The sequence below is a fragment of the Copadichromis virginalis genome, linkage group LG15 (assembly GCF_057382275.1).
Source record: "Copadichromis virginalis isolate Kocher_CV1m ecotype Utaka linkage group LG15, C_Virginalis_male_GT1.1, whole genome shotgun sequence".
Lineage (NCBI taxonomy): Eukaryota > Metazoa > Chordata > Actinopteri > Cichliformes > Cichlidae > Copadichromis > Copadichromis virginalis.
In genome coordinates, this window is record NC_140632.1 from 23,059,459 (window position 1) to 23,073,808 (window position 14,350).

Consider the following 14,350-nt stretch of genomic DNA (forward strand, 5'->3'; position numbering starts at 1 on the left):
CAGTGCTGCTAATATTAGCCACACTTTTTTACCTAGTCTGACAAGACCACATAAACAAGTTAGAAAAAGTCCACAAAAGTGAGGTGAAATAATAAAAGGAAAATTTTAATAAAAAAAAAAGAGAACCAAATGGACACCATGCTAAACGGTGAGTTGGGAAGTAAGCAGATAAACCAGTAATGAACAGCAAACCAGTGAAAGCTTCACATCTGTTGAGTCATTGGTTAAAGCAGACAAGGAAGTGAGAGAAACACACCCGTCCACTATGACAAAATACTGTGCTCTCATAAAGACTGTAAAAAAAAAGAGGAGGTGAAGAGGAAGAAGTGTATGTTCTGTAACCATGGTGACCACAGCTTGGTACAGCGGATGCAAGCTGTGCCCTTGACAGCATCACATTGGAGAGTGAGTCTGATACACACACACACTTGTCGAGGGCAGACTGACGATCGTGTGTACTATGTCAGAGTGAGTGGTTGCCCTCCTGATGTGCGTGTGTGTGCATTCATCCATGTGCGTGTGTGTATGTGTGTGTATGTGCAGGGCATGAGTGAGATAACAGAGTGATGAATTTGAATAGCATTAGTGGGATATGAATATTGCCGAGACAACAGCAGTTAGTTTGGTTCCCATTTCCTCCATGTAACCAGAAGTCCACTGGCTTCTTTGTTTGTGCATTCAAATGGCATGGAAAGCAGTGTGTGTGTGTGTGTGTGTGTGTGTGTGTGTGTGTGTGTGTGTGTGTGTGTGTGTGTGTGTGTGTGTATGTATGAGGGAGAGAGAGAGAGAAAAATAGAGACAGGGAGAGTAATAGTGGTGTGTCTGAGTAAAGTGCGGTACAATAAAGAGTCTCAGTTTCGCTTCCGCATCGTTCCTCATGCAAATGACAGCTTTGTTGCGCTTGCAGCCTGCACATTTCCTGTACATGCTCTATATATATGTGTGTGTGTGTGTGTGTGTGTGTGTGTGTGTGTGTGTGTGTGTGTGTGTGTGTGTGTGTGCGTGCGTGCGTGCGTGTGTGAGTCAGAGAAAGAGAAACTATACCCATCAAATTTAGTTCATGCGTATCTGCATATATTAATCTATCCATGTGGTTTTACACTATTTCACCTTCTTTCAGTCTTCACTTCATCTCCGTTGCCAGTTTGGACAGGCGGTTGCCAGCACTGCACAGGTTTTGCATTTTTCTTCATATTCATTCAGAGATACTGGTTTCAGGCTTTCGCCTTCTTGCCACTCATCCTTTGAATGGGATGATGCCTGCTGCTCCACTTTGTATGCGTTAAAGAATTGAAAAAAGTTCTGCTTTATTGCACCCGTGCTGCCACTAACCAATCAAATCGTGTTATGAATATGTGCTAATACATATGTACAGTCACTGGCCATGTTTATAATCTGAAAGCATCTTTAAACTTCCTGTAAACACAACACAAGTCATTTGTTCATTCACAAAGGTGACCTTCAGAGTGCAGTTTAAACCCTGTCAGGGACGATTCCTTTTCTTTTGCCATCGAGTCGAAGCATCACTCGTGGCCTGCAGAGTGACGTGGCGACTGCTCCGCTCAAGAGGTGTTCAGAAAAAATAACAGGATGTTTGTGGGAGGAAGAGCTGGAGTGATGAATGGAGAGAGGACAAGGTCAAGAGAGAGGGAGGAGGGATTGTAATTAGGCGTCCCCTGCTTTCTCCACCTCGAGTCGCCTCCTGTCACTTCCAACATCCTTTCGCTCCGTCTCTGCTTCCAGTTGATTTTTTGTAATCTTTCATTTTCCCTTTTAACTCCTTTCATCCCTTTGCCTTACCATCAATCTCTCTGCTTTCTTACCTTCAGCCAGTTTCTTTTTTCTCCTACTATCCATCCAGTTTCTCTTATCCTGATGGCTCCATCTTTCCCTTGCTCTGTCCTCAGTTTCCCCTTTCGCCCCTTCTCCTTCAGTTCCTCACTATGCTGCCCTTCTATCTTCTTAACATTTTATCTACCTTTGCCTTTCTTTACCTCTCTGCCTGGTTTCTTTTTTCCTTTTTTGTTCCTTTATTCTAAATTGTTTATAATGATCTGTAATTTGTTACTCCTCCCTTCCATCTTCCTCTGCTCTTGCACCCCTTTCCTCCATCCCTCCGCTCTTCCTTTTTGCTTCTCTACCCCCTCCTTCATCTTTTCATCCCTCCATGATCTCCTCTGCCAGGGAGGAACAGGTGGCTCGCCTCTGCTGTGCCACTTGGTGGCTTCCTGCCTGAAACACAGAGAGCAATAGAGAGATTGTGGCCCATGTCAGTGCACTGCCTCTCCGGCTTATAACATGTGACGGACGGAAGGAGGAGGAGCGGGAGGAAATGGAAGAGGAGGAGGAGGGGTCCGTCTGAAGGCTGTGATTTCAGAGACTGAGGGAGAGAAAGCGAGCAGCAGGTGCTTCAGTGTGAAGCACTTGTAGAGGCGCACACATGCACTTAAAGATAAGAGCTACTGAGATACTTCTGTGCCCACACCAGCATGACATCATTTCCTGTCCTCACACTGTAACTCGGCACACTAAAGACCCTCTGGTGTTTGTCTCAAACTGGTAATTTAGCTGCTCTTTAACCCAGAAAGATTAGCTTAGAATAGGTCGTCTCTCTCACTTCCTCATTTGTTTTCCTTTTGAGTCCTTATTTCTTTTGCATCTCCATCTTTTGTCTTTAAGCTTCCTTTGTATAAAATAATATTTATCTCTGCACTTTTGTTCAGACATAATTATTATAAATAAACCTTAGAAATGAACATGAGCAAGTGCATGCTTTCAAAATAACATGCCCAATCTTCTCTCCTACCATCTCTTGTCTTTCCTTTGCACTATTTTTATTCCCCTGCTTTAATCTTAATCTTATGCCGTAGTTGCTAAAATTGACATATTCTTTAAAAGTGAAGGGATTGAGGTTGTTCCTGTAGCCACTAGGATTAGCTGCTGCTATAGTAGCTAGCCATCTCCATATGCATGGCATTAAGACCGATTAGCTCAACGCTAGCTCACTCACTCACTCTCAGAGTATTAAAGCTTAAAAGCTAGCACAGCTGGCTAGCACCTCTCGCACCTCTCGCATGTCAAGTGATGGGGGATTAGCACATGCTAACGATGGTTAGCTCTCTGGCAGGCTAAGAATTAGTGCTTCAAAGACGAAGTAAATCTGGCACGACCTGAAAATATGCTCCAGCTGAATGTTTTTGATGTCTTCAAAGCAGACATAAGTGTTTAACTATGGAGGTATGTATGTTTCTATGTATAATTACTGGTTAAGTCTTGGTAAAACAAGTGTCCCCTTTTCACATCTTAAAATGCCTATCAGCAAGGCACCACTTGAAGTAATAACAAAGAGAAAAAACAAACCAAGAAGAGGCTCAAATAAGTTCTTTCTTCACAATTTAATTCCAGTAAACAGATTAAATGTTCCTCTTCAGGTTCACAAAAAAACTACCCCCTTTTTTTATTTTTTATTTTATCTCTTAACACCCTTTCAAACCTTCATGGGATAAACTTCCATCATTGTGAAACTAAAATAAAGAACATTAGTCTCCAGGCATTTTAAAAACTCAAACTTTCTCTGGATGTTATATAAAGACTATCCAACAACAACAACACAAGTCACTCAAACAAGACTAAAGCTGAGCAGCAGTTTATAGCAACAGTTACTGTGGTTTCCTGCAGTGCCATAGAATATTATCAATATTCCTGGTACCAAGTTTAAATGTAGAATGGCTATTTATTTGCAAAGACTAAACAGGCTAGATATAATGTTAACAAAAATGCATTTGCATGCACATTCACACTAATAGTAGCAGAGCTACCACACATGGCCTGCTTACAGGGGATTTATGATTCAGCAGGAACGTTACGCCGTAGCTAAGTCATAACCACAAACCTCTCTGAAATCATACACTGAAACCTGGCGTCTGCTTCCCTAGAAATGTAACACATTGAACCTACTATTGATATTGGCCTGTTTAATACTGTTCATTTCTTTTGTGCATTTCTGACTACCTTCTTTATCTACCCCCATGAAAACAACATCTGACGACCTCCCCTCTACCCTTAATGACGAACTAGGTATATATCAATAAAGATGTAGTTTGACAACCTTCAAAACCATTTCTGGCTTTTTTGAGAGTAGCTGCATAGGGAGAGACCACCCTCATTAAAATCAGACCCAAAGCTAATCATTTTGTTCTATAAACAGGCCTGAAATATGACAGAAACTGCTGAGTTAAGAAAACAGCTTAATCCTGGTGGATTTATTTATCATTTCCACGTACAAATGAAAGCTATATGTGGATATCTATATGTCTTTACATGTGTAAAATGATAATCCGTATTGGCAACACTATCCCCACTAAAGATGAAATATTCCAGCAATCAGTGTTTGACATAATGTGAGGTCTTGACTGATTATTAATTCATGAGTTACTGTTGAGTTTAAAACAATACTGTGGAGGCAAAAGTGTGAATTGGTCTTTATTCAGATTATATTCACATGCATAGAGTGCATGAAGAATAGCCACACATGTTAATAGATTCTAGATCATGTTTTAATAGATATATACATTTTGAGATTAGTATTAGTATTTATAACATAATGTCACAGTTAACACTGCCATGTGGAGATTTTCTCAAGTCTAGCTAACACTTCCTGTGTGTTGCTATGTTTTAGACAATCAGTAGATTATTGAGATAATACAAGATGGAATTTAGTGACTTACACACATCTTACTAATCAGACTGCGTTGGGTCTGAGTGCAGTAATAAGTCAAAATATGAAATCCAATTCCAAAATACTGTGTAAGACAATAATCTCTAATAGTGTTTTGTAATATATTGCTGTTTTTTCCCCTTTAACTATCAATATTTGCTCTTATGTGTCACTCACCTCCATGTCAGCTGCTCTCCCAGCACTCTCCACCCTCACTCTCTCTTTACCCTGAACACACCACAGCATCAGCATTAGAGTAAAATGTTGTCAGTAAACAGGTGGAGTTTGTTGCCATGATGTTCAGGGATAACTGATTAACTCTTTCTCACATGTATGGCGATGACTTTCTCAGACGCATTTCTGACAACAGCTGTGTTTCATTTCAGAGCAAAGTGCGACATTTTTTTTATCATGTCAAAGCAGACGCTGTGTTGTAACCGGGCATTTTTCTGAGCCCAGTGTTGCACTTGTGACCTGTCCAGCTGGGAGAAATCCACCCTGTCGGTCGCCTTAAGTTAGATAAGCGGTTATGGGAATGGATGGATAGATGGACATGGCACGACAGCTAAATTTAAATGTTCCCTCTTGTGTGCACGCTACTCATTACTGTTTGACGATAAATCCACATGGTCTGTGTCTAACTTTTCCTCACTAAGGTTTAAGTTCTAAAAGAAGTCGGAATATTTTGCATATGTTTATGCAAAATTGTCACATCCTATTACCGCCAATGCTGTACAGAGCCCTCCACTTTACCACAAACTCCCAGACTGTGTTTTTGTCTGCCTGCTTTTATAAACTATACTGCAAATTTCCCTTTTCCGACTAAAGTTTTGTGCACATTTTTACAGAAAATGTAACTAAAACGTGTCAGACTTCTCGAAAAAACAGAACTACTTCTTTTCTCTCTCCCTTCACATTTCAGCTTCTCCCCTCTTGTTGTCCAGCTCCTTTTCTCCTTTCATCACTCTGAGTGGTTCGCTCACTGTTTTTTCCACAACCCGTCCATCCCTCCATCCAGGCGTCTCCCTTCTTTCAACCACTCAGTCCTTTTGCCTTCTGTTTCATCCATCACTCACTCTGATCCCAGTCTATCCCCCCTCCTCCTCTGCCACCTCCTCCGCCTCTTCAAAGCTCTGTCTATCTGTCTCTGGATGCAGTCCTCTCCTCCCTTTCATCACCCTTTCCTCTCCTCCCTCTCCTCTCCTCCCCACTCTCTTCTCATCTCCTCTCCTCTGTTCTTGTCCTGTCTCAACTCGTTGGTCTCCTGTTTGTCTCCCCTGTGATGTGCTCCTCTCTCTTTTCTTCCTCCTTTCCTCCTCCTCTATTTTTTCTCCTTTTCTCCCCCATCTCCTGTTTTCCCCCTTCTCTCTTTTCAACTTCTTGCTTCCAGCTCCTTTCCCTTTAATCTGCTCTCTTTCCCCTCGCTTCTCCTCTTGTTTTCCCTCATTCTCTGACTAACTTTTCCTCCCTTGTCCTTTCTTTTCCTCTTTCCCCTCAGCTCCTCTTTCATCCTAATGCACCAACAGAAACCCAAAAATCCAGAACAGATCCTCCTTTTTCTTTTCGGCTGTCAGTGGTAAGGTCTCTCTCCAGGCTCTCTTTTCAGTTTCAGGCTTTTAAGTGACGAGGCACGAGGCGAAATTAAAAGACGCTCAGATATCTCCACTGTTAGTTTTGAACGTATCTGTGTCTAATGTGTTTTCCACACTCAGACGCACAAACGGTGTCAGTGACAGGATTTGTCTGACAGCTGGGTGATATTAGACCTCTCTCTGAACTTAAACTACATAGGATGATCAGAAGCAGCTGTCAGGCATCTTGTGTGTGCATGCGTGCGATTTCGCGTTGGACTACCTTAGTGTCATCAGTAAAATTTGTCCTTCATCTCTCTAATTCCCACTGGATATTAAACACAGAGACATTCAACTGAGGGCCAGAAATATCTATGCAAATATGTTCAGATAAGTCCTGTTTTTCAAAAAAAATGTAAATATAGTGACGTTCCTACAGAAAGTGTGATTGTTGGCATGAACGTAAAGCACATTATGGGGAAGTATTAGAGTTAGGGGATATTTTCAGGTGTTTCACATTCGTGAATATAGGCGTATAAGCTAAGCTGTGTCAATTTTTAATTCAGTGAAGACGGAGAGGTGATTTATCTGCATTTAGGACCATTAAGTCAGTTTGATATCTTAATACTTCTCCTGGTTAGCTTAGTTAAAAATGTAAGTAAGAACAAGAAAATGCGACACACTTAAAATCAAAAATGAAAGAATGCAGTAAATGTGAATAAACCTCACCAAAGAGTGAACATTTAAGTCATGGATACCAGCACATCCTGCTGATCCTGTAACTCTAGAGCCTTAAACAGTATGCTGGACAAACAACAGTGAGGTAGTCTGTTGAGGAAAAACCACACAAAGCCATGAATAATTAACTAAGACTAATAATATAATCTGAAATCCTAGAATAGTGAATCTAATTTAAATGGAGGCCCACATTCACAATACACAGTACATTTTTGTGTGGCTGGTGCTCACTTAGAACATGTTAATTAGCAGCACAAGACAAGGAACCGATGTCATGTATTAATGTGGGAAGGTGCCATAATGTAAATTCACATACTGGACTACTATACTCACCTGGTTGAACCCCCTTTTGCCGTCAGATCCACCTTAATGCTTTATGACTTAATAATAAGGATTTGGTCCAAAGTGATATCATCACAGATTTCCCGTTCGTTCTCATCCCAAAGTTGCTCTATTGGATTGAGATCTAGTTACTGCGGAGGCTGTTTGAGTCTAGCGAGCTCATTCTCATGTTCAAAAACCAGTTTGAGATGATTTGCAGAGCGTTCTCACTCCCGCGGCGGGTTATGGCTGGAATCCAGTGCAATGACGCTCCCGCGGTAGTAGACGTTCCAGCCCTGTATTCCAGCCCTAAACCTAACCTTATCCCTAGCCCTGACCATAACCTTATTCCTGACCTTAACCAGGACTTTAATGATGTTAAATAGCGTGTTTCTAAGCGATTTGAAGAAAAAGAGCGAACATGTGTAGGTTCAGTCCAGACGGTTCTCATATTTCCTCTTTTTCCGAGGTCGTCATTTAGGAACGTGGTGGGTAGCCGAAAACGTAATATGGTGACGATTTGTCACCTAGCGTAAAATGTTACGCTTTGGGAGTGAGAACGGGTTGTGATTTGAGCTTTGTGGCATCAGAAGACGGGTACGATGTGGCTATAAATGGACAGATATGGTCGGGAACAATACTCAGGCTGTGGCATTTAAAGGACGCCCAACTATATTCAAACCAAATATTCTCCACATCATTACACCACCACCACCACCACTCTGATTTGTTGATACAATACAGGATGGATCGATGCTTTCATGTTGTTTACTCCAAATTCTGACCCTACCATCCGAATATTGTGGCAGAAATTGATTTGCCTTCCTGTCAGCACGAAGCAGCTCACTGATTATTTTCACTCTTTCGGGCCGTTCTCTGTGAACACTAGAGAAGGTTGTGCAGGGAAATTGAGTAGTTCAGCAGTTTGTGAAATACAGACCAGCAGGTTTGCCACCAACAGCCATTCCACTTCCAAAGTCACTTAAATCACCGTTTCTTCCTCATTCCGATGCTCAGTTTGGACTTCTGCAGTTCAACTTGACCGTGTCTACATGCCCAAAGGTATTGAGCTGCTGCCATTTTATTGGCAGGTTAGACATTTACGTTAACAAATGGGGGAGTCTATGTACCTAACATAGTTGCCTGTGAGTGTGTCTTTATTTGGCTGCTTTATTTGTGGAGGATATAGGGAAATAACTGAAAAAAAACATGCACATTACATAAAATCAGCACATCATAAATACATGCATACACCCTGACATGCATTTGCACATGAACATGTACATATAAAGGCACGTACAGGGACGAAGTTGCTGCTCATGAACCCAGTCACTGTTTCTGGCCTCCTCACCAAACCAAACACTGTAATTTATCTCCATCTCTCTCTCAGGCTGACCTCAGGCTGTTAAAGGTTTCCAGTTGAGCTTGTGGCGGGCAGAAATGTCAGAGCTGTGGATTCCAGCGGCGGGCAGAGAGGCTGCTACAGTATGTGGCGGGAGACTGCGATGCTGTAAGTGTTTCTGTCTGTGTGTGTGTGGTGATGCTTTTCTTAGGCGGTGTGAGTATGCGATGAAAGGAAGGCTGCTTGATGATCTGAGCTGAAGAATTCTAGAGAAACTGAAGGTTTCCCACCTGCCCTGTTGACTTTGGGCATATCAACACATATCAACAAGTTATTTTTGGTCTAATGACTCCACGGTTCCTGTTCTTGCCCGATAGTCAAAAACAACCAAGTGTTTACGTGTAGTTTGTCCACTTTGAGTGAGTCTCAAGGTTTGTCCTGACCTGCACTTGAGGGAAAGTGGAAACGTACAAAATAACCCCCTCTGATGACATGTGGTCACAACGAAAGAATAGACTTTGTTTGGAGAGAGTTTTGTTTAGAGAAGCAGGTTGGGTCTAGAGCAGTAGGTTGGGGAATTACTGGAAAGCAGTCAGGTGCACGTATACAAAACAATATTGAAAGATTGTTGGAAAACAGTTATTTTGTTCTGTATCTTTAAATCTTCAACTATATGTAGAATTTGTCTTTTCTCGCCTCTTATCTCCACTGCGATCATTTTTCGTCTCTACATCTTCCCTCTGCTCCTTTCTTCCTGTTTCTCAGATGCTGCTCAGGGCCAGAAGAGTTATATTTAGCTCTGCTCTCCTCCTCCTCCTCCTCCTTTCTGCCCTCCGTTTCTGTGTTTTGCCCCTGCAAAGATGGCTTCATTAGCCATAGACCTCAGCGTGAAAACACACACACACAGACACACACACATGCTGGGGTAGAGAAGGGGATAGAGCCTGTTACATAAGAGGCTCTCTTATATAATTTGATGCATATTTGATGCTGAATGGTGCAATGGCAATGCAGAAAGCTGTGAGCGTGTGTCTTTGTGTGTCTGTGTATGTGTGAGTGGGTGTGTACATAAGGTAAGCCAGATTTGTGCAATGTGGCCTGCCCTTGCCCTCCCTGAGTTGTTACGTCACAGGGAAAGCTAAAGGTGAACGGGCAGTCACAACTAAAAGAGTGTGTGTGTCAGTCTGTGTGTGTGTGAATCTCCAAAGTATATTACAGCTCAGTATGAAAGGACTGTTTTGATACTGAGCTGCTTATATGTTTTTTTTTTTTTATCAGTGTCATCTTACCAGAGTAGAGTTTGAAAGCTGGTCCTGTGACTCCTGTACTTCTCTCTCTTCTCCATTTCCTCCTCTGCCATTGATCTAAGTAGACTAAGAGGATCAATGAAGGTTAATGGCTTTCTACCTGGGTTCACCTCATCGATGCACTTCATCAGGAATGCCCCTGCTGGCTGCACACTCAGGATACAGAAAATAACGGAGGGAAGGACTGCAGACATTTCATTAGATGTCGCTGTCAAACAAGGTCAGCTTTTTTTGCTGACTTGTACTGCTTCAGGTGCTTTACTACCAAAGATTTGTCTTGAACGGTTGCTTAAGATTATTGTTCAGATTATCCTCATGAAAGGGAAACTTGAGAACTAAAACTTGACTGACTCATGAGGGACAGATCAAGAAAGGAACTGCCATAATTTAATCTAGAAGGGTCTGAGATATCTGGCCTTTTATTTTGTCCTGAAATGTCCTACATTTCCCATAATGCAGTTCAGAACTGAGGTTTACTGTCTGTGACAATTAAATGGAATCTGATGTTAAAACTGCCCCTTTCACCACATTTTTATTTGTTTCCTCAAAAGCATGAACTCACTTGCCTCATGCTGCCTTCAAGTCTTGTGGGAATTTTAATGCTTTGGAGCAGAGTTCACACGAGCAAGTTAAAAAAAGGCTACAAAATAAACAGAATGCAAAAGAAAGAAAGTCACTAATAATTGTTGATTCGGTGGATGGGTGTAAGTTCACTTTCAGGGCTTTTGATTTCCCTTTTTTGCCTGTAATATTCATGTAGAGCTCTGCTTTTTTTCTGTGACTGCAGCATTGTAATAACTGTCAGGTTGACAAATGCATGAAAGTATGACTGCTTTTCCTCTACATTGCATCAGCGTAAAACCAATGTTGTAGGTTTATTTTTCTTGGAAGTAGTGAACGCGTGTGGTTGACATGTACAGAGTTAAGAAATGGCATTAAACAGGAAATGTGGTGCAGACTGATTTATTAAGAAAGAGCAATGTTTTCCCATTAAGATCCCAGCACTGCTGCTAACATACCACAGATCAGGCCACTTAGCTATTTCATTTGACTCTATTTTCAGTTCTGTAAAGATCAGCAGCAGCAGCCAGTCAAGCTTTACACTCTAAGGTCAAAAGCCTGCCCCGCTAGAGCTCCCAGTTGAGCAAAGCTGTGGTTATACTGGCAGCTGCCAGGTGGGAATGTGTGGCATTCCCTCTTATAGGAAAAACAACAAAATAAAAACATTCCACGCCACCTTAATTAAGCTTTCCTGACATGCTTTAAGTTTTCTGGGTTGCCAGAATCTGTACTTTGGTGGTAAACAACTTGTCTTAAATTTGTATTTGTCGGGAAGTAGCCGGTGACTCGTCAGCTGGCTATGCTGCACATTTATTTGTTTCTTTCCATTCTTTCACTTCTGGGAGGAAGTAAGTCATAGTGAGTCTGGCAAACAGAAGCAGCTAAAATGGAAAAACAAACTCGTTCATAGCATCTAATCTCTACACAAAGAAAATCTATCAAATTCTGAGACAACCAGGTGCCACATAGCTCACTTGGTGTAGCGCAGGACCTGTAGGCTGAACCCTTTCCTGTATGTCAGCCTCCCACTCTCTCTCCCCCCACCTTCCTGTCTTCTCTATAATTGTTGCTATTTAAAAAAGGCAAAAGCCAAAAATAAATTCAGAAAAAACTGAGACAGAAATGTTGTGTTGGGAGAATCGACATACATGACGGAAAAGGTACAAAGGAAGTCACAAAGGCAGAAAAGAAAATTGCTGTGTTGTTGTGCGCACATTTGAAAGTGTAAAAGGTAGAAAAAAAGGAGTAATAGTAAAGTGAAAATGACGCGAGACGTATTGTTTTAGCTACGAATTTAACAACAATATGAAAGTTAACCTTTGATGCCCTTGTTCTCGCAGGTTTTGGCAATCGGGGATACTGAAGTACATGAGAAACTATTTACTTTTTTATTGTCATTTTCAAGGGACTGGGATTACTCATCAATAATTCAATTGCATTAATTTGAGTTTAATTATTATTATTTTTAATATATAGCACCAAAAAGCAACAACAGTCACCTGTGGGTGCTCTATATTGTACGGTAAGGACCCACTTTTGAGGAGTGAGATTCAAAGGATGTTCAGTTTTTGTTTGATAAAGTTTCATGGTGACTAGCTTGTTCTTTAAATGATTAATACTAAGCAAAAGTCCTACACATTGCCACTCTTCCAGTGGAACACACTAATACCAACTGCCCATGTAAATGTGTGTTGGTGTGCATCCTGGCATTCAGATATCATCCGGCAGCCAGCTAGTCGTGCTACCTGACCTAATTTCCTGCCAGTAACAGGAAGTCTGCCCTTCTGCTGACATTGGTGTAACACAGGAATCCTTCCCCTCTGTGCAGTCGCTGCCAGATAATGAGGTTGCGTAACAATTAAACTCTTCACAGTGTTGTTAATATCGATTAGCACGCTCCGTCTGACGTACAACAGACACACACAGGGGCGCTCAGTTGCCAGTCCATCAGCTGGCAGATCAATCAGAGCCTAATGAGATAAACGAGCTTACTAATTAGTTAACGAACCACTGGCTGACTGAGTGACACAAGCACACACAGAGTCAGCCTGGCAGCTTCTCCTCTTGTCAGCACAGGGGAAGAGAAGGTAAGAGTCTCTTAACAAACTACTTCTCAGTAGATTTGAATCTGTAGAAGTGTAAAAAATTTAAATACCCTCAAAGCTGAAAGTGCCATAACTTTCATGTTTTAGAAGATATCAAACTGAATCGTCTCCACTTAACTTATAATACACACATAAGACTTTTCAATACTTGTTTTTAATGGAAGTTTTTTTTAGTCCACTGTTACGTGTCTTTATCACAGTGACCACAACACAATTCTTTATACTGCAGACACATTAAAAACATAATATTAATTATGTTAATTGTTCAATCATAGTAAAAAGAAAGTACACCCTCTTTAAAATCAAAGGTTTTACATATCAGGACATAATAAAGATAATTTGGTCCTTAGCAGATCTGTTAAATATAACCTTAAATGAATTAAAGCACATATACTGTTTCATTATTTAACAACGATTGATCCAAAATGCAGCCAAATTGGGTCATTTAAGTCTGAAAAGCACTTCCTATGCCAGTAACTGAGCTGGAAATTTACCTTATTCAAGCTTAATGCTTTCATGGTAGCATTACCTTTGGTTGTTTTTGATTACTATGCTTTTTTTTTTTGGTTTTGTGATGCAGGAAGTCAGGAAGGTGGTGTGGCTCTAAATAAACAAGCTGAACATGTCACTTCTTTAGCTTGGACTGTTGCTGATAAGTGTGTCCCACCTCACAGGATCTTATTACAAAATGTTCCCCCCACATTTCCATGACAACTCACAGGTACACAATGAAACTCATGGGTAAACACACACAGATGAAACCCATCTGGAAAAGGACAAGAGCTGTTTTATAATTGCTATAAAAGGCATCGGGGAATTGGCACGATGCAGAAAAAGACTTTACTCAAATTGGACTGAAATTAACTAAGAATTGGGGAACTCATTTTAAAATTCATCTTGTCTTGGAAAGACTCCTTATTTAAAACCTTGATTACATTCCTCTTAAGACCCCACATCCGAGGGCACATGCGGTCTGATTTTTTTTTGTCTTTACATGTGAAAGTGACCTGCGTATTGAAGCCTGTCAGTTATTCTGACTCAGTCAGCCGTGATGGACAGCTCTGCCCTCCTGGTCCTGTCATGCTGCTATTTATCACAGACTTTTTATGTGACTGTGCATGTGTGTGCTTTGGCATGGTTTACTTGTGTAACACTAAACTGGATACCCCTGATGTCTCAAAGAGGCTTCTGTGAAACAAGCACATATCTGGAGCGTCCACGGGGACAGCCCGAATAATTTTAGCATCGTGGGGCAAGCCTGGGCCGGATGATGCAGAGAGACAAATAGCTGAACAGACAGAAATACAAACAGACAGACAGATGGCTGTCACTAAGGTTCAGCCAAAATTGTGCAGAATATTCTGGGTGCATTTTAAAAAGAGGTTTCAGATGTTAGCCTCCTTTGACTGGTTGAAAGCCAGGTTGTCTGTGTGTTAGGGGATTCATACCAGTAGCATTTAGGCTAACTCGGGGTCATTTGTCAGAAACCATATTTGCAATTCAGGAAGCTATTCTGCAAGTGGGCAAACTCTGGCTCATTGAACTAAAGTTCCCAGACGTTAAGATGTAAAATCTTAAATCATATTGTAGATTTTTTTTTGTGTAATTACAATTCACATTATCAAAATATGTCAAAAATACACAAAGGTTACTAGCAGGAAGTGGCCCGGGGGAAACTTAAACCCAGG

General features: G+C 41.3%; 1 protein-coding gene across 2 annotated transcripts in view; it reads left to right on the plus strand.

The window, feature by feature from the left end:
- hivep2a (HIVEP zinc finger 2a) overlaps nt 1-14,350 on the plus strand; it is a 123,469-nt gene that overhangs the window by 23,573 nt on the left and 85,546 nt on the right. The window contains exon 3 of one of the 2 annotated variants that reach the window (XM_085432541.1): nt 8,738-8,857. The exons of the other annotated variant lie outside the window; for it this stretch is intronic. The gene's annotated coding sequence lies outside the window, so the exon portion shown is untranslated. The remainder of the gene's footprint in view (nt 1-8,737; nt 8,858-14,350) is intronic. 2 annotated transcript variants of the gene reach the window in all.